The sequence below is a fragment of the Archocentrus centrarchus genome, chromosome 4 (genome assembly GCF_007364275.1).
Source record: "Archocentrus centrarchus isolate MPI-CPG fArcCen1 chromosome 4, fArcCen1, whole genome shotgun sequence".
Lineage (NCBI taxonomy): Eukaryota > Metazoa > Chordata > Actinopteri > Cichliformes > Cichlidae > Archocentrus > Archocentrus centrarchus.
This window is the reverse complement of record NC_044349.1, coordinates 32,424,372-32,445,773: the sequence shown is the minus strand read 5'-3', so window position 1 is coordinate 32,445,773 and position 21,402 is coordinate 32,424,372. Positions and strand designations below refer to the sequence as shown.

At 37.8% G+C, this 21,402-nt stretch overlaps 1 protein-coding gene and 1 long non-coding RNA gene across 2 annotated transcripts in view; one reads left to right on the top strand and one right to left on the bottom strand.

Annotated features, from left to right (window-relative positions):
• Window positions 1–21,402, bottom strand: part of pik3r3b (phosphoinositide-3-kinase, regulatory subunit 3b (gamma)) — a 273,792-nt gene that overhangs the window by 41,129 nt on the left and 211,261 nt on the right. The gene's annotated exons all lie outside the window — the stretch shown is intronic.
• On the top strand, window positions 2,474–3,848 carry LOC115778766 (uncharacterized). Its single transcript, XR_004019864.1, has 4 exons — window positions 2,474–2,566; window positions 3,290–3,357; window positions 3,525–3,593; window positions 3,780–3,848. It is a non-coding gene; the product is annotated as an uncharacterized LOC115778766 (long non-coding RNA).

The following is a 21,402-nucleotide window of genomic DNA, read 5'->3' as shown; positions in this document are numbered from 1 at the left end:
AAAACGCAGCTGAGCTGGATCTGTCCATTTTCAACTTTCACATTGCTGGAAAAAAAAAAAAACCCCTCAAAGCACTATTTTTTCTGAACAACAAAGCTTGTTATAGAACTTAAAAATAGTTGTCATGATAATAGATATAATGATGTGAAACATTTGGGGAAAAATTACTGATCACATTCCTACTGATTCGCAGGAATGTGGAACAGAAAGATTTGCTCAGCCATGCAAAAATACTGATGAGGTAAAATACCTATCTATTTTATTCCCTTTAAAACCTCAATTTCCACCTTGACTCTGCTGTCAGTTCACCAAAATAGCCTGAAAAAGTAACATCAAAAGTAAATGCATTTAAAAATAGTTGTAAGACAAAAACGATTGAAAAGACAAAGAAAAAGAAAATCCAATGAAAGTTTAAGCACAATAGTAAACTAAAGCTACTTTTGCCTGATCATGGTTTGATGGTAGAGATTGCACACCTGCCTGTCCAGTAACCACTAAATGTGAACTGACCAGTTTTTCTTACTTTGTGCCAAAAATGTCAAAACATTTTGGCATATCTGCGTCTCTCAGCTGCCACAGGAGGTTGCCACAGGCAACAGTAACCGGTGATGACAGACCTGCACAGGGCACAATGTAAGTCAGGGGATCACCTGTTTAATTCTCACACCTGATGGCACTGTGACCAAGTGTGTGTAAGAAAGAGTGTGCGTTTTGTGATCTTTTGGCTTTTCGCATTTAATAATTGATGGTGCCATGTTCTTATCTTGTTCAGAGATTCACTGACTGTGTTTCAAGATGTAATGGTGTCAGGTTAAAAAATAATTTGTGCTCATTGGTCCACTTAAAAAATTTAGAAAAGATGTTTTAATGACATTAAGTTAAAAAAAAAAAGCTCCTCTGAAGTTAATTATTGAGCTGTATTGAGCTGCTGTAATGCACAAATTTCCCCGTCGTGGGATCATTAAAGTTTTATCTTATCTTAAACAAGCTTACTGCAGAATATCACACAATATAAGTAAAACAGACAGTTCACGATGCACTACAATAATTTACATCTGCAGTCACTTATTAGCTGAATGGAAAGGCAGTACATAATTGGAAAAAGAAACACAGAGTTGGGCTGCAAAGTGGTTTGCAGATGAATAGCAACTGTAGACGGGAGCAAGCAGCTTAAAAAATGTGTGGAAAGGGTGGACAGGCATTCAACTCAGCTGGCCTGCCAGGACTTCACAGCACTCAACTTTGTGGCCTCCAAGAACTAGATTAAAATAACAAATAGATGTACACAGCAGTGTTACTGATGCACCTTGAAACCATTTATTTGAAATACAGTGTGTTCCGAACTTTGTCAGATTTTTATATACTGGCTGCTACTTCAGAATTTTTCCATGTTAATGGTTAAGGTTGTGAATGGTGCATTTAAATCAAAACTGTGACAAGTTCGAAGGACCTCAGAGGTAAACCGTCTGTCTCTTTTCCTCACCTGCGATGTGCGGGGAAAAGAGCGAATTGGTGGGATGGATACGGAAGAAGATGTAGAGGGAGACCTGCACAGGTGAGCTGACAGTGCATCACTGCGTCACACAGCACGAAACGCTGCCCAGCAAAGTCCTGAATACAGAACGCATCATAAGCACCGTAACACAGACAGTGAACTTTTTAAGAGGCAAAGGTTTAAATCACTGGCAGTTTTGAAGGAAATAGCTTCTGAATTTGGTGACGTGCCATATAACACAGTAGCCATGAGCTACCTGAGGAAATCTGTCAAGTTCATGAAACGTAAAGGAGAAAACTCAGCAGGGCTCCGGGATGAAAGGTGGCTGTGTGAGTCAGCTTTTCCCTGCGACATAATGAAGCATCTTAACAAGTCCCTGCAGCTTCAGTGACGGGACTGCGTGATTACGTGTGTGATTGTCCACAAAAAAACAAAAAAAACCCCAAATCAGAGCAGGTCTCCACCGCTGTGTTTGCAGAAATTCACATCATAGTTTTTACCTGAAAAATTTTCACATTTTCATCAGCTTGAAATATTTTAATTTTCCTGATGTTATTTTTGAAGAAAAATAGAATTTTCTATTTTATTTATGTTTTGGGGAAAAATTTGCCCTTTTCTGGCCATTCAAATTCATATTGCTGATTAAAATTATTATTTTTAATCCTGCTCAGCGACTCAGACTGTGTCTTCAATTTTGGCCCATCCTGTGACTGAGTTTGACACCCCTGGTCTAGATGATGCCTACACTCAAAAAAGTGAAATAGGTGGGTTGTGCACTTTATATTATTTTGATGTTTTCAGTTTACTTAAAATACATGTCTTTGTTAAGTTGAAATATTTTTTTCTAATAAAGTCCATGTAATTTTGTCTTTCGTGTGAGTACAAAATAATTACGTGCTGGTTAATCACAAACCATTTAATTAAAATGAATTGCAAGGTGGCAGTAAGAAGAGGATTGAAGTGCTTCAGACTACGCATGTGCAAACTCTCTCTTTTTCGCTGCTTTTTGGCGATTAAGCATGCGGTGAAGTTGCTAAGTGCTAACGGTATTCATTTTCCGACTTGAGAGAGGTAAGAGGACATTTTTCATCCATACCTGTTGTAGTAATTTCATATTGACCAAGATTAAATTTTGTGTTTGTGATACAACACTTCTATATTTCCAAAGTATTTGTGTTTCAGAGAGCAGCGAACAAGTGCACAATAACGAGCACCCCCCCCCCCCCTCCCCAATCCCCTAAACACGTTAACAGGGTTTTCCTTTTTTGTTTGTGTTTGATATACGCTATATTAGCTCTGAAAACTGCTTTAACTAGGTCAGTGTGGTTTGGTGAGTCATTTTACTGTCGTATTGTATCCATGAATATTTTAAGAGAACGATTCTATCCTGTCTGAGATGTCAAGCGTTATTTCACCAGCGATTTATCCCATACCTGGCTGCTTCAAGTTTTCCATTGGCAGACTAGTAGGGGGGCATGGCACTCATCAGTTTCGTGGCAGTACAACAGGACTGATCCACTTTTTGATGAATTTGAAAGTTTACTTTGTATATTTATGTACACTATAAAATCTTTCGGGGTGCTTTTAGCCAAATCTGTAAAGTGTTGTTTTGTTATATTTTTTCATTGAATTGAGTGCATGAAAGCCATGTTGAGGACTGACATGGAAGTAGATTTAAAGTAAATATCTGTTGTAGGACCCTGTACATAGCACACTAACGATTAATCTGTGAACCTGTTTATATATTTTTTTCTCTTTCTCTCTTTTTGTAATAATCCTGTTGCAATTTTTCAGGTCCTGATTTGATTTGAGTGAGTCCTGATTCTTGCTTCCACCTGCCTGCTCATTGCACTGTATAACAGGTATGATCACAACGAGCTACTTTAATTACTGTGAATTGAATTGCCAGAATTTTTATTTTAAGAAACATTTATCAGGTGACAGATTAATTTTCTTGCCCTCAATCTGAATGTGTGTTTTATTTTGTATTACATTAATTTATGGATCCTTTAAACGTGATGAATTTCAGATCCTGGGTGTGACAGCTGTTTCCTAACTCATTGATGTGGTGTAGACGGCACTGCTGAGCTTGCCCGTGGTATGTTAACAGTCAGAGTTTTCTTTCTTAAAACCATTCTATAAATTGAGTTTCCTTTACCAATACATTCTTTGTGGGTTTTTTGTTTGTTTTTTTTGTTTGTTGTCAGTTGGTTTCTTTCTAATTTGAATGCTTTTAATCTATACATATTTAATTACTTTATATGTGCGTTTTCATCTTCTCCAGACTGACGCATTTGGGTGATGGCTGCACCAGTAAAACTGCGGATTATCCTTGGTTCCAACAATGCTGAAAAACTGACCATAAAATCAGGCTTGCCAGCATCTGTTGAGGATCTTACAAATGAGATCAAACGTCAGTTTGATATAGAGGGGGACATTAGACTCCAGTACATGGACAGTGACTTTGACAACGAGTTTGTTAACCTTAACCAAATTTGTGACATTCAAGACAAGAGCACAGTGAAAATCATTCACTTGTCAGATGCTCTAGACCTCAGCCAAGGCAGCATGAATCAGAGTGGAGAAGAAGCATCGTTCTCATCTTCTGACACAATAATACTCTCCTCTGATTCAGAATCTCCTCGATCATCACATTGGCCGACAGAATTCCAAATTCCAAAGTTTTCATATGACGTAGAGATGCAACTTCGAAGTGCAAACCAGGACTTCATATCAAATGGAGTTCTTCTGACACCCGGTCATAAACTTAAATCAGACATCTTGGAAAGTCTGGCTCAGGAAATCATCAAGTTCAAGGCATATCCCTCAAACTTGGAAATTGAATCTGTTGCTGAAGCTTTGATCAAAGCACATCCATGTTTGAGAGAACAGGGATCCTTCAGTGGTTTCTACGGCTGGAAAATAAGCCTTAAGTATAAGATAGCAAACTACAGGACAAAACTTAGAAAGTTGGGGTGCCCAGAACTGAGCATCAATTCCCTCAAGCACAAACCTGCAGATAGATGTCAGCCTGCCTACGATGTCAAAAAACCGAGGAAAGCCGAAGTAAATTTTTGTCCTCCCTATCCTGCTGGAGAGACCCAGGACAGCCTTGAAGGGGAAAGATTGGCGTTGTTATCTGAGGTCAAGAAGAGACATAATGATAAAGTTATCAAAGAAAAGATGGCTAAGACGTTCGCATACAGAAGGCAGGAGGTTGTCAGAGACAAGCCCATGATGGCAGAGTTCAAGATCAGATGGCCAGGACTGTTCATTGTGGCAGAGGTATGAAATGCTTTTTAAATCAGCTATAGTCAACAATTTTTTTCAATTATGCTTTAATGGATAGTGACAGTGTAGAGACAGGGAGGTCAGGGGAGAGAGTTGTTATGGCTTCCAGTTACACGGGAATGTTAATCATTTTATGTAAAAATAACACGGGAAATGCTATTGTATTGCAGCACAGCCTGTTTTTTTGTACATTCTTGTGAGAGTATTTCTGTTTTAAATGTTAAATGTTTTATGGTTTTGTGGACATTATGTTTTCAGGTGGAAGCAGAATTTGTGAGGATCACTACTGCCCCCCTTGTCTCAAGGTTCCATGCACAGCTTGACCAACACACTGCCCAGCTCATCAAAGTGTTCAAGAAGAAAGGAGGCTTTGCAGGGACTAACATTAGCAGGATTTTGATCCCAATCACACAGGTATGTTTTGCTATTGGTAGTGAACAATATGGAATTATAAACTGATGTTGACTAGTCAGTTTTGACAAGTATGCTGACAAGTTAACAGTCAGAATAATATTTCTGTGTTTTTTTCTCTCTTTAGAATGAAAGTATTGAAAAGAGGAGGGAGTGCATCCTGAGGGCGCTTTGTATCTACCTCAACGAAGACCTGAACATCCTCTTCAAAGAATACCTGGTTTGTAATTTTAAGTTTATTTTCTACCTATAATAAATCAATTTTAATCTCTGTGGGGGTGTTCCCAAGACCACTGATGTTGGTGCCTTGGGTGTGGCTTCGTTAGTGCTTCATTCTTTTATAACGACTGCCAACACTAAGATATCTATATTAGATGAAATAACTCAGTTGACAGATTCATGCTAACCACTCTAAAATTTTGATGGAATCACTCAGCGCTGCTTTATCTTATTTTTACACAAATAGCACTTTTTGAAGTATCATGCTGTTTTCATTCAAAGGAAACCTGAAAGGCAAAAGTTGTTCTTTGGAATTCTACAAAATCTGTGATTTCATAGATTGATTGATTGTCTTTTCTTTCTCCCCTATGTAAAGGATACTGATGGTACGGCTGTAGAGAGAGGCCTTGAGGAGCTTACCCTGGGCATCTACATCATCAAAGTCGAGGGAGGTGATGCCACCACTCCTCCAGCTGATGTTGGAATTGTCATTGAGGGTGTTGAAGTTCTACATGACCTGGGAGACGTCGCCTCTGCATGTGCACTCTTAATGGGTGCAATATATGCAATGAACCTCAGTTATCCTAAGGAACTGAGGTACTTCTTTGAAGTACTTCAAAAGCTCTTCCTTCAACTGGATGCTGTCAAACTTTCACCCAAGGTACAGATGCTCAAGAACAAACTGTTTGAATGAACCAAACATTGATTTGAATGCTCTGGTAAAAAGAAAAAGTTTATACAATTTTTTTTTCCTTTCCACACTACTAAATTAAAGCATGTGTGTTGTTATTAGTTTGACCATTATGCTGTCTCCAAAAAAAAAAAGAACTACAAGCTTCTTATATTGTTATATAATAGTATTGGCAAATTGGATGTTTTGTAGGATGTTACATTTGTTTATGCTGCATCAAGGTGGTTTATAATTGTTAATATTGGGTAACAATGCTGCAACACAAGTTGACATGTTTGGTAACATAATTACATTTCAAGATAGTCCCTCCACAATATTAAAATGAAAGTTGACAACATGTGTTGTTATGGTTGATATGGTTAGATTATTATGTTGTTACAAAAAAGAGAACTGCCTGTACAAAGCCTGTTCTATTGTTGGAATGCATAAATGCTGTTTACAACTGTTGGTGTCGAACCGCTGCACCCTAATGTCTGCTAAGGGTTATATTTTGGACCAAGTGGCAGCAAAATGTTAAATTAATATTAGTGAATAAAGGAAATAACAAAATATGTTGGTTGTATGAAATTCATTTATGTGGAACCTGTTGACAAACTAGAATTAGGTCAAGCCAATTAGTATAAAATAAATTGGATGGAAACGTATTTTAATTAATTGAACTTAAATTTATTATTTTACTGCTATGAATACAATATATGTTTGAAGGACAAATGTAAAATATGTAGCCTGTAAATATATTGTTTATGTCCATGTAACATAACTAAATTTGATTGGATAAACTTAAATAATTCTTGTTAAACAAAAGTAATTTTATCTAGGTGGTACAATTCACATTGTGTTAATGTAATACAAGTTAATAAAGTTAGATTACCTTAACATTTTTGCTTTTAACTAACATAATACACTTTCGTGGAACCTGTTGACAAAATAAATTTAATTAAAGCCAATGTTTCAATTTTTTGAGTGTATAGATGAGGTGCTGCTGTTCTACCGCAGCTGCAAACATTTTTAACTTGGAATGAAAAAAATATATATTCTAAATCTTTATAATAAATATTTGTAAATATAGTAGTAACACATTTGATTATTTACAGGCACATTATGTGTAATACCTTACTGGGAGAGATGAGCTCAAAGTGTTGCCATAAAGGGGAAACTCTTCATGTTTAGCAGCTCCATTGAAACCAATTCCTCTATGTTACAGCAAACTGGTGAAACTCCAATACAAAGACCAACAAATTTTGCGCGCCAACACTCGAACCACTACCTGAACCAGCGAGGCTTCAGACGTCGCCAGTGACATCACCATCACTAGCCCTTAATGAAGCAAGCCAAATTCATAAAATACTTCCTGGATTTCTTAACACGCAGTCCAAAGCCTTTGCAAAGCCCATCCCTACTGATTTCATGCCTGCTTCTCTGAGGAGATCAGTCTTGCTTCCAGTCCTTGCTCTGAAGATTCCCTGAAGAGAAGGCCACACCTGAAACACTTATTTGCATGCCCACTCTCCATTACTGCTGCTCTCACCTTCTGGATTCCACCTGCACTTGGAAAATCCCCTCCTGAGCTACCCCACTCACCTCCAAGTAAGACTGTTCTCATTATCCCACTTCATTCTCATTTCAATCAGTCCTCCTTGACCATGGCTAATCCTCTTCTCTCCTCTCCTCCCCTCAACGGAGCTTGTGGCAGTTAGTTAGAAATGCCTTTACCCAAGCCAAGTACACCACTGACTTCTTGTTGCATTTCAATAAACCCTTTAAATTGCACCTGGTGTTCAAAGTCCTTATCTTGTGATGACAGTCAGAAATTTAAGCTCAGCTGCAATCCTGGCACATCAGCTAATCTTATACCAATCACCATGAGCTGAATAGCTGAATATTTAAATGGGAAATCTTATATTTGGTGCTCTATTAAAGCTGGTTTAGCCTGCTAAACTGCAAAATGTCTTGCAACCCACCTCCACCTCCAGTGGATTAAATTAAATTAAATTACTACATTGTTTAGACAATTTCTTTTTTTTTATTGTACAAATGAAAGATAACAGGTTTGAGACCTCCCCTGGGAAGCATTCCTATATTCTAAAGGATATATTAATATAGTAGCTCTTCTCCAGTCTTACTAACCAAAGCACTTAAAGCGCGCACACTTACTGTTTTTCCTCTTACACACACGTCATGATTTGCCTGCAGCAGCTGTGTTGCTTTCAGATTTTATGTATTTAACCTCTTTATTATTTCTTTTTTTTAAATTATATTTTCATCACCAATAAGTCACTGTTCCAGTAGACCTGCCTGTGTTGGTCAGGTACAATCAATGCCACCCCATTAATGTGAACACAATTGTAGCTTGGTTTTTTGGGACCCCTTTGTGTGACTGCTTAGCCTGATGTTAGGGTAAGTGAAGGCAGATAAGGTATCGTGGGTATGCTGAGCTTGCTTTGTAGTACAGGGCCCAGGTTTGTTTAAGAATATCTGTATACATAATGGTTATAATAAATGAAGGCAGAGATGTGGAACAGAAAATGGATGGTTTAGCTAAAAAGAAAAAAAACCACTGCTGCACTTATTCATGGAGCCAGATTACATAAGCTCCCCAGAAAAGTTAACACATCACCACCAGAGTCCTTGCAACCACTCTTCTATGAAAAAAATTACATTACTAATGTTTTATTCTACCAAGTGTTGTATGAAGAAAATTACTTTGTACCACAGCTTGCCTGTTTTTTTTGTTTTTTTTTTACCCTAGTTCAGTTCAGTTCAGGTCAGCTGAACTGAACTGGAGCTAGAAAACAGCTGAACAGGAGGTAGAAGTGGAGGTGGAGTGGAGGTGATCAAGGTGATCTTGTTAACTTAAGTGGGTTTAATGAATTTTTAATAGTCTATCCTGTCCTATAAGTCATGAATGTGACAGACACTGAAACACGTTCACAAAGTGAGTGGGAGTAATGAGAGCTCCTTCAGTATGCATTTAACTCAAATGGGATTTTAAGTGTCTCCTCACTCTCTGATTACGACCTTTTGGTGAAGATCTGTTCTTTCTGCAGGGTCTTCTGGGCCTTTGAATTGAATTTTAAACTCAGTCAAACATGAACTTGACATTTTGATTAAAAAAACAAAACATGTTGGTAATACACACAAAAGTAAAGTGATTTATAAATGAATACAATAAAATGGCATATATTGGCTCGGTGACACTAACATCAACCACAAATAATTGACCAAACACAAATGTCCTTAATTTTCGTGCTAAGTTTAGCAAACTAACATCTACAGGACATGAATGGGAGTGCCAGTCAGCTGTTCTGCAGGAGGGGAGGAGTCACAGAGCCAGTGAGCAGGTTTAAACTCAAAGTTGAAGTTAACCCTTTCCTTGCCTCAGGGTTAACAAACTGGAAGAAAGCCCAAGTGTCTGTGGTTCATGTCCCATTTGTGTGAACTTTGTTTCTTTTTCACTGGATGTTCAGTTTATTTTCTCGTTACTTATGTTTAGACACCAACATATAATTGGCTCGGTTTAAGAAAAGTTTTTAGTTTGGATTAAAATAGTCCTCTCACAGCATTAACTGTGTTCACTGAGAAATTAACTTTAGCCAGTGTGTTTAAATGTGACACCAAGGACTCCTTCACACTTTGTGTGTACATATTTGACAAACTGTCAGTGACACACAGTGCATGATGCACAGGTGCCGAAGGACACCCTGAGAATGACTGAATCATCTCATAGTTTAACCAGCAGGGCAGCTCTCATTTACCTGTTACTCAGCTCAGAGTGGTGCAGAGTAAAGTGGTGTCTTCACTTTAACTTGGTGACTACTTTTATGAAATACATTGCTGTAAAGTTAAAAACCTCCTCATTACCCCTTTTCAATATAATCAGGCTTTTCTTACTCCCTAAAAATCAGTCTGGACATTGGCAAAGGTTTATGCTCTTGAAAATGAATCAGTTTTTGCTTTTCAAAGTTTATTGACAGTTTTCAATGAATAATGAGGCTCTGACTGTGCACGAGCAGACCTGGTTTTCACTGGAACAGTGGTTATTGCAGCTCAGCTGGAAAACAAATATTATTTATGTATGAAGCAAACAGCAGGTGGTCTAATTTCATTATTTTGCATTGGAACCTTATTTGGATTTGAAATCAGTTTAACCTCACCAGAGAAATCTGATTACCTCACACACACTACAGAAAGTAGCTTGTTTAACATGTTACACAATGTAGAGCCTTGAACCTGTATACAAAAATACCCACATATTACTTTTCATAAACCTTAGAAATATTTACTGTAAAGAATACATCTCTCTTTGTGTCCCTTTTTAAATTCTCAGTTGTTCAAAAAAAGAAAAAAACATCACACAACTTGCACATAAACCTACATTTGTAGACTTATTTCAGTGACCCAGTTCTCTAGTTGGATGCTCTGGCTTCCAATTAGAAAAGTAAAACCAGTTTCTATATGTGTGTATCAGTGACGTGCGGTGAGGGTCGTGACTGGTGAGGCACTGACGTCATCACATCAGATTTACAAACATATAGCTTATTCACCATTTGATTGGCAACAGTTGTTTTGTTTAACATTAACATAGTCTGAAGCAAACCTTTTAGCTCCGGTGTTGGTCTTCCTTTAATTATTATCTTCTGCTTCGATTGAAAGTCCAGTTTAGAAAATTCTTTCAGTTGAGTTATGTAATCTTCCATGTTGAACATAAGGCCAAGCAACAGGAAAAACTAACTGGCCTTGCTAACTGTTTATGGTAGCTTGCCGCCGAGGAGTCGTAGAGTCCCTGGGATCACCAGCGCCCCCTACCATGAGGCACGAGAACTGCGTGCCTCACCTAGTGTCTCTTCGCAGCAGTTTCATGATCGCTCAACACAAGAATGCATTACACACACATACAGTTGTTAATGAAAAAAACAACAAAAAAAAACTGTGCATTATATACACCAGCTAAAATATAGAAATTTAGTTCATATAGTAAAAGTGTTAGAACATTTTAATAGCCACATGCAAAGGGAAAGTAATCCGGTCTCACTGCATAGCATGCCAGCACAGTTAGTAGTCATTGGCAATGACTATACTGAGCCGCACCACGGATTGCGCAATCCGTGGTGCGGCTCGCCGGGCTGGTGCCTCACCGTTCGTCTCTTAGTATTTGACCGGCAAATGCGAAAATTCAGCGATTTTGAAAAAACTAATCTAAAAATGGTGTAGTTAAATGGAAAAGAACTTTAAAATACAAATCACTGAATGAATATAACCATTTAATTTATTTTTTAATTTTATATTTCCACGATGACAGGTGAGGCCGTGCCTCACCTGCCTCCCCTGACTGCACGTCACTGGTGTGTATCTCACACACAAGCAGGACACATTTTATCTTTCTACACCACTGGCCAGCTGTTACCTTAGCCTGGTTATTTATTGTGCCCCCAAGCTAATCAAGCCTGCATATCACTAAGGACACAAAGCTGATACAGTAACTAGCAGAAAATATGGACCTGCTTTTATGAAAATCTCACACGCTTTTACTTCACATACTGTTGTTTCTTGCACTCCCTCTGACATAAATTCTCTTGTCATGTTTCTCACAAATCCTGAGCACAAATTTAAGGAGACAATTATAAACCAGAGCAGGCAGGCAGGAACTCAGAGGCAGGACTGTTTCATCTTCTCAATTCTGTCCATTAATTTTACATGTCTTCAAAAACCTTACACCACAATACCAGCATTTCTAACATATTTGACCTTATGTGTATGTATATGTATGATTTACACAATCAGGCTGCAGGGTTTTGAATCTGTTTTTCAGATTTATCTGCTGCAAAAAACTAACAGTTAAAATATATAAAGATTTATAATATAATATTTAATTTATATACAAAATAATATTCATATAGTAAATACAAAAATATAAACCCCTTTTCCAAAGAAAATGTATGAATATTTTACTACAAAAGCAAATTGAGTACCACTAATGGTAGCTTAAAAATGGAATCAACTAATCACTTATGTTAACAAACAACACACAAACCCAACACAAACACCACACAACAAAACTGACATTATTTTGCTAATTTTAACCATACAAGCTAACCAGCCTGATGCTACTTAGGGCAAACTGTTCATGTCAGCAGATTTATTTTCTGTTACATGGCACTGAACAGGAGTGGCCCTCCAATCTCATTGTACATCCTGTATAATGACAATAAAGGCATTCTATTCTATTCTATTCTATTCTATTTAGCCAACAGAGTTTAACAGTGAGGTTCTGGAAGTAAAAATCCCATTCATAAGGATTTTGATTATGAGCCATAATGATGTAACCATCCAAAGGAGAGTGACAGTGAGCTATGACACTGTGAAATGATAGTATGTCCTCCTGTAGAAATCCCAAGTCTATGATATCCTTGATTTAACAAAAAAGCATCTTATTCATGATGTCATGGAAAACACACAAACCTAAAATGAAGCAGCAGCATTGCTGATTGGTGGAGGTTGCTGTTACCATGGAAATGTTTAACCTTTGAATGTCGCTTAGTTAGCTGAAACTTTCAAAACTGTGAGTGGTGATTGCGGTCAGAAATGAAATACCGTACTATATCGATAATTAGATTATACTTGGCTACACACACAACATGAACCACAAAATACATTCAAAACTACAGTATTGTGCAAAATTTTTGAGGTACCCCTCAAAAAAAGAGTGAAATTCAGAGGAGAGCAGCTGGAGGGTTTCAGGCCTGAGGAGCAGAGCTGAGAAGGGCAGGCTGAGGCAGAGCAGTGTGGACAGTGGGTAAGAGAAAGAGACTGCAGGTCTCAGGCTTGTTTCCTTTCCTTGAGAATGGCTTCTTGACAGCCACTGTGACAATTTCTGATTAGGCTTTGGTGAATACCAGATGGATCAACTGAAGGGCCATATGCATCTCTCCCGTGTCAGGCCTTTGGTGGATTTTTTCCTATTTCTTAAGGACATGACTGTCAGATACTGTTCATCTGCTGTAGTTTTTAAGTACATAAAGAAATGTTTCTCTAATATAAAGATTGAACCATTCTTGAGTTATCACATCATGAAATTCATGGAGTTGCATAGCTGTTTCTACTTTTTGTGGGTGAATCCAAGTAGAATATTAAATTAAAAAACAGTCCAAAAAAAAAAAGTCGCCATCAGTACTGCACAGCTACAGTCATCATCTTCATTATTTATGTTGTAATAAGACAGTGGGAAAGGTTTACAGGAGTGTGGGAAGGGTTTATAAAGCCTTAAAATATATATAAATAATAAAATAAATATAATACCGCTACTTCGCAGATTTTCATCTATCGCGGGGGTCTCTGGAACATAACCTCCACCATAGGTGAGGTATCACTGCACACAAGTACTACAATAGCTAGCTAAATAGAAAATGTTTCTCTAAATTCAAATAAAAGCATGCAAGGTGCTGCTTGTGTTGCATTCAGAGGCGACTCTCATTCGACTTCCTGGAGATTTACTGTTCATTTCACTCATTTTTGCACAGAGTGAACCTAATGTGTGTATTTCTTTTTCATTGTGTGCAGTGACAGGAAGTTGAAGAGTTCACATCGTCACTTTTAGTGTTTGTGTGCTGATGCTGAAACTGCTGCTTTAGCCTCTTTGCGAGCAGATTGTGTAATAAGATTAGAGAGGTCAGCTGTAACATGTATTAATCAGGCTTTGCCACTCTGTGTGAGTGTGTGTCTGTGTGTAGATGTAGGTGTGTGTGTGTGTGTGTGTGTGTGTGTGTGTGTGTGCATGTGTGTGTGTGTGTGTATGTGTAGACTGGATGAGAGGTAGTGGTGGTGGTTGGGACACAAACATGCAGCTTGTAATTTCACCAATGGGAAGTTTTTCATTTGCATTTGTTTTTCTTTATAGTTTCTTGTTCTGGGGTTTGATTTTTTTCTACCAATTTTAAATTGGGCTTTAGTTTGATTTATCTCCTACTATATGTGTACTGGACAGAAATGGACGAGGGCGATGCTGCAATGTCTTATAAATGTCCCTTTAACATACAGCATTTATTCCATAGCAGATTCTGCTGTATGCTCATTTAGCTGTCAGCTGTGTGATAGCAGGATTCTTGCTTTTTGCCTGAACCTCTGTCACAAAGTGTGGTGTCCATTTAGCCCACTGAAGAACTGCATTAAAATTCTTTATGTGTTCTTGACACACATGATAGACAACTGTGTGTGTGTGTGTGCGTGTGTGTGCACATCTGCATAGAGTAGGTGTATGTCTATGTCCAAGATGTCGTGTCAGGTTGAGTAGCTGTTTCTTGCTCAAACTCAGAGGGCAGCAACACCAGACTACTGACTTGGCCACAGGGCATATACAGCACTGTGTGCACGTTTGAAGAAGTGAAAATGAGATCATATTTTAGCTTGTTTGTGTGCAGCTTGTTGTTTTGAATGCAAGTAATGCATTTATAGGTGCGTGCTTGTAAAGAGTACATATCTGTGCCCAAAATGATGGATTAGTCGCTGAGGTTTGGAGGACTGGTGGAAGTGTAGTATGAAAGTGCTGCCCTCAGGCAGACACAACTGACAACTGGATCACACACGTGTGCAAGCTGTGATGTGTATGTGGCTTATTGAGGCATCTGTGCATTCAGAAGAACAGCAATTTCAGTATAAAATTAACCTTGAAAAAAAAAGGCACACTCTCAAACATACCTATAATCATGTTTGTATGTATTTGGACGGTGATGAAATGGTTCTAAGTTTGTCTCCATATACCATCACAGTGGACTGTATATCAAACAGTCAAGATGTGGTTAAAGTGCAGACTTTAAGCTTTAACTCAAGGGTTTTAACAGGAATTACAGCATTTTTTTTACATGGTCGCCCATTTTTCGAAGCTCAAAAGTAATGGAATAATGATGGAACATGTTCCATTATTATTCCCATGACAAATTGAAGTTGATGTTGAACTTGCATTCGGTAGGTGTTCACTGGAACTCGCATCCACAGAGATGCATGTAAGTGAAGGAGGCCATTACTAGGCTAAAAAAACCCAAACAAACAAAATATCAGAGAGACAGGAAAGATTTGAGGAGTTGCTGAATGTACAGTCTGGAACATTCTTAAAAATGAGCAGCTCAGCAACACCAAGAGGCCTGGAAGACCACAGAAGACAGCTGAAATGGATGAAATCTTCCCTTAGTCTTAAAAAAACTAAACAAAACAAACCCCTCTTCAAGGCACAAACCACTGGTTACACTGAAGAACAGGAAGGCCAGATTAGACTTTTCCAGAAAGCATTTAAAAGAGGCTGCACGGATCTGAAAAACAAAAACAACCAAAAAAACATTCTTTGGACCGATGAAACCAAAGATTACTAAAAAAATATATATCTATATATATTGCAAAGGAGAGAAACAGCTCATGATCATAGCAGACCATATTATCTGTCAACCTGGCAGAAGCAATTTATGGCATGGACATGTGTAGCTACTAGTGGAACTGGTACGCTGGTGTTTATTGATGATGTGACTGTTGATAGATATTCTGAATTGCAAATGGCCCAAAACATACTGCAAAAGCAAACTAAATGTTTCTCAAGGCAAAGAAACGGAGCATTCGTCAATGGCCTAATGATGGCTAATGACCTTATCTCAACCCAATAAAGCATGCTTTTCAGATATTAAATACAAAACTGAAGTCAGGAAGACCAAAAACAAGCAGCAACTGAAGGCTTCTGCAGTTAAGGCGTAGCAGAGCATCTCAATGAAGGAAAATGCAGTATTTGGTGAGTTCCAAGGGTTCAAGACTTCAGACACTCAGTGGGCCTCATTCACAAAAGTATAAATGCACAAATCTGTGATTCATTTTCTTTCCTGAATTTGTTCATGCTCTGCAAACAAACTTAGAAGTGCTTCAGACTAAGGTCTGACTGTCAGAATATTTAAATCGAATCCTACCAATACTGCTATTACTACTACTATGGCTACTGATACTACTAGTACAAATACTAATAGTAAAAGTACTTTTACTACTGTAACTACTGTAGCTACTTTAGAATGATTCTGATTCACTAAAATGCACATAGTGGTAAAACCTGTTTTGTAGTCCTGTTTTGAGATGAATGTTTTTGCCATTGCCATTCTGAAACCAGTTGTGGCAAGAAGAGTGAGTCTGGCTATGAAACTCACTGACTAATGACTTGTTAATCATAAGATGTTAGCCAGTGCGCATACATACATTGGTAAATCCTCCTTCCTGAAACATAGTACAGTATAGCTAAGATTTACAAAATGGAGTTTGTGGACTTTACAAAATTAATTTTACCAGGAGCCCACTTTCCAGCCCAGAGCGATCTGAAACAGCATTCCAGCACCTTCAGTTAATGAGTAATTAACCTAATAGGCAGGTTAATACATATTACTATTGAATATGTTAATTTTTCATATACTGCAACCTGGTGTTGCTTCCAGTGAGGACATGGAGATATTTGATCAGTAATAAGAAAAGCGTGAACACATCCTTTTTTCTCTTCATCCCTGTGATGCATTCATCATACAGATGTAAAGTTTTGGTTGCAGCACTAAGAGGAGTGAGCGTAAATGGAGTAATGTTTTTTAAGTGGATTGATATTATTCAATTTATATTTGAAATTAAGCTAAAAATCATTTCTGACATAAAAAACTAGGTCCTGAGAATCCTACTTATAATTTAGACTCATGTTATCCACCACAGATGAGAACTTAATGAGGAATAGCCAAGGACTAAAAGACAAGGCCAATGCCCAGTACATGAAATATTCAGGGCTACAGGAGAGGGGCAACGAATATGGAGTTGTAAACGATCATAGGTTTCCTCTAAGATTCCATGGTCAGATGTGTAAGAACAAAAGAATTTTAAACAGGTGTTTTGCAGCATATTAACATTCGCTCACAATCTGGGATTTATCAGAGTGGGATTTGATCATTGGAAATTGTTGTGCAAAAGCTTGTTTCAAAAATGACAACTTTCTTGAGCATGTGCTAAGTTTTTATAATCTAATCTAATCCATTAGAAAATGCGGCTTTAGTGTCACTGTGAAACATTTCGTGAAACAGAAGTAATTAATGAATTCATCCTTACTCTATTTTGAGACAGGATAAACACACAGTCGAGCATGCACCTTTTCATCAGCCATTGTTGATAAGAGTGTAAACGGCAAGCTCAAATACACATACACATACACATCTCCATCATCATCACCAGATTCACCAGTGAACAAATGTACTCACAAAAACAAACATTACCTTTTGACAGCAGTGATTGCTGAAATAAACCATCAACATAATGAACTGGAGAGTCCATTATGCTGATAATGAACTCTCCAGTTCTCTCTCTCTCTTTCACACACACACACACACACACACACACACACACACACACACACACACACACACACACACACACACACACACACACACACACACACACACACACACACACACCTGGCTTTAGAGGATATTACATTCACCAATGTTAGTACTTGCCTAACTTTAACCTAAATTTTACTGTAACTTTAAACCCTTCAGGAACTCATTCCTTATCTTTCCATTAGGAAGAAATGCCCTCATGATGGGTAAACAGATGTGTAAACAGACAATACCTAGTGTACACACACATTCTTCAAGCCACAAATCAAATTTTGAGTTCCAGCCTGTAGCCCCCCCAAAAACAGTGGAAATGTAACTTTTGGCATTAAATCTTCATTGTTTTGGGTCTTAAAGGTCTCTTCAAAGTACTTGAAGTTTTCATGACTGTCAAAACCATGAGAACAACACATGATCTGATGTTTCTCCATTGAGAAAGATATGAAGAAATTAGACAAACTCAAAACTCAGTGAAAACTCTACATGATGAGATAACAGCTGGGAATAAAGAGTACATATGTTATCATACTTTTTAATTGTATTACTGAAATCGAAAAAATTATTTTAACCGCAGATCCATCCATTTTCATGTCTAAAATCAGTAACAACAGGCTGTTTATTATGAATTATCATACCTTCTGTTTGTATATTTTTATAAGTTGTTTTATGTACATATGATACTGTTGTTTTATGTTTGAAATGGAAACACGTGGTGACATTTTTTACAAAGGAAGTTGTAGTTACCTGCAGGCTGTTTTCAGCCTGCAGAGAACACATATAGGATATGTGTCTCATATACGCCATGTTACATGCACATTCTACAGGATACTTACTACCATATATGGTGAGAAAAAAGCCAAGAATGTTGTTTATTACATGCTGTAAACTGCGTTTGGTGTAACCCACGTGATCTTATTGTGAAAGTCCGAATAAAAGCGCTGTGCAGGAAGCCGTCCTTTGGGACAGATAACTTCCGCTCAGCCGCGAGCTGAGTTCAAGGAACGGATCTCTCCTCCTTGCGCAAGTTCAAAAAGAGTTGTGTGTTTGTTCTCTGAGTTATTAAAATGATCTGAACCTATCACAGGCTATGCTTTACATCCTCTTACAGTTTTGCTCTGAAGTCAGATGTGATACATAATCCTCCTGTGAGCTCTGGGTCAGCCCTAGGATCTCCTCCAATTGGGTGTGGCCTCAACTCCAAGGCGAGGCGCTGTGCAGATATGCTGATCAGATGCCTGAATCATGTTGGCTGGCTCCTTCTAATGCAAAGAAGAAGCAGTTCCAGTCTGAATCCATCCTGCTAAGTTCCTCACCACATCTGAGCCCAGCCACCCCACGAACAAAGCTTATTTCAGCTGCTCATACTCATAGCTTAATTCTTTTGGTCACTACAATACGGTGTGACTATAGTTGAGGGTTGGAATTTACTCAAGTTACTTATGAAATTCCACAGCCAGTAAGCTGTCAGTGCAGCCATCTGCTATTTCCTCATGTTAATAGCTCTGGTGAGCCATGCATGCACTTGGTTGTAGAGTTTTCTCTCTTTCTTGTGTTGCAGTACTTTTAATAAAAATAATTGTTGAGCAACATTTATTAGATACAACTCTGAAACATTCAGCCCAGCTCTGTTTGTATTCTTTACAGGAAGAAGCTAAACACAACATAAAAAAAACCACTGCCAACTAGCGTTTATGAGTAGGTTCGGAGCAATGCATGTAAAATGTCATAAAAACTGGGATCAACAACAATTCCTGTTTAATTGGATTTTATTTGTACAAAAAGTTGCACCTCGTAATCTCAAACTTTATTTTAAGATTTGTTTCTGTGAAAAATAAATCATACAAGGACATCCAGACTGCAATCAATGCATCTTTAATTTAATCCGATGGCAATTCAAGGGAAATTTTTATTGCAGATAGGAGCTCTTTCAAATTCCAAAATTGAATTTGCTATTGGAATCTTCAGTTTCTTCCCCTAAAAATTACGTAGGCAATCTTGCCAAATTTGTTTTATCTAGAAACATACTATCCAATTCAATTCAATTTTTATTTATATAGTGTCAAATCACAACAAGGCACAACAATTTGCCTCAAGGCCCTCTTGTACACTTTTGTAAGGTAAAGACCCCAACAGACAACCCCCTGTGAGCAAGAATTTGGTGACAGTGGGAAGGGAAAAAGACTCCGTTTTAACAGGAAGAAACCTCCAGCAGAACCAGGCTCACAGAGGGGCAGCCATCTGCTGTGACCGGTTGGGGCTGAGGGGAGAGAGAAAGGACAAAAGAACACTGTGGAAGAGAGCCAGAGATTAATAATAACAAATGATTAATTGCAGAGTGGTGTATAAACACAGAGAGCGTGGGTGAGTGAAGAAAGGCCTATTTTCCTGGATTATGTTTCATGGTGCTCAACAAGGAAAATAAAACATTTATCTACTGCACGTAATTCTCAGTTCTCATTCCAATTTGGGCAATAAAAAGTTTTGGAAAAAGTCACACCTGCAACCACTGGACATTGTAATGTAGCAGGAAAACAATATGGACATTTTATGTTGCGTGTCAGCTGTATGCATTTGGTTTTGCAACTATTTCTATGTCCCTCTATATGTCTTTTCTCTGTTAATGATAACATACAATTTGAAAAAAAGAGAAGATCACAATATTGACTTCATCATTTTTAAAAATCTTCTAATTCGTTTTTGGGTAGCTTGGATTAGATGAAAGATTTGAACTTTGCACATCTTTCACCATCTGTTTTTTGAGTGTTCTCTTTCAGTTCATCAAGCTTGGCTGGGAGCACCAGCCCAATATTAATATATATATATATATATATATATATATGCAAGTTGATATGCCAGCTTAAATATCAGGATATAGTTCCAAAGCTTGTAACATTTTTATTTGTTAAATCTGTTTGTTTCTGGTCTTGTTGCCAACTTGTTTGTGGTTCTGAAGTCAAACTACTAAGTTTGGTGTTGATAGATAAGTATTGCAAGGATATGACTTCTGGTCTTTGCAGCTGATTTCTATAGGCTATGATGGATAAATGCATCAGCACTAAATTTGGCTCCAAATTGTCATGCTTGACTTTGCTTGACTCATTATAATGGATAAAAATGCTCTGCTGACTTCTTCGTTGTTGTGGGACGGGCAATACCTAAACAATACCTAAGGACACATAACCATAGTAAGAAAGGAAATGCTGGAGAAGCTTGTTGCAGATCAAAGACATTTGCCTTTTAAGGCATGTTTTATGCTGTGAATATATTTTAATTCAAACAAACTTTTCAAAAAATAAAATGAAGTTAAGAAAAACATTTGAATTACTTGAACTTTAGTATTTTTGTTGTTTTAATGTTGAGGTCTTTGATGTTCTTCACATTGGAAATTTAGGCTAAAGGGATATTCCTGTTCCACTAGATGACACTAGGGGGGTAGGCTACTACCAGTCATAAGGTTGGTGGATTGATCCCCAGGTCCTCCAGTCCATGTGCTGAAGTATCCTTGGGCAAGATTCTGAACCCCAAGTTGCCCTCAATGCATCGTGTGAATGTTATATATAAAGAGCTTAGGCATAGATAAAAGCCCTGCATGAACGTGTATGTGATTGGGTGAATGAGACTTGTAGTAAGAAAGTGCTTTGAGTGCTGAAATTGAGTAGAAAGGCATTTATAAGTACCAGTCCTTTTACCATTTACCAGTGTCATTATCAATAAATTAATTGTGAATATCATGAAAAGCAGCATACAAATGAAGCTAAATGGTCAATTGTGCTAGTATGTGGATAATTAATAAGAAAGACGAGGAGGGGTAACAAAGAACAGTTGGGACCCCTGAGCATATACTACATCAGGTGACAGGAAAAAGAACAAAAGCAATATTATAGAAAATGAGAGGAGGGGGGTGAGGTCTG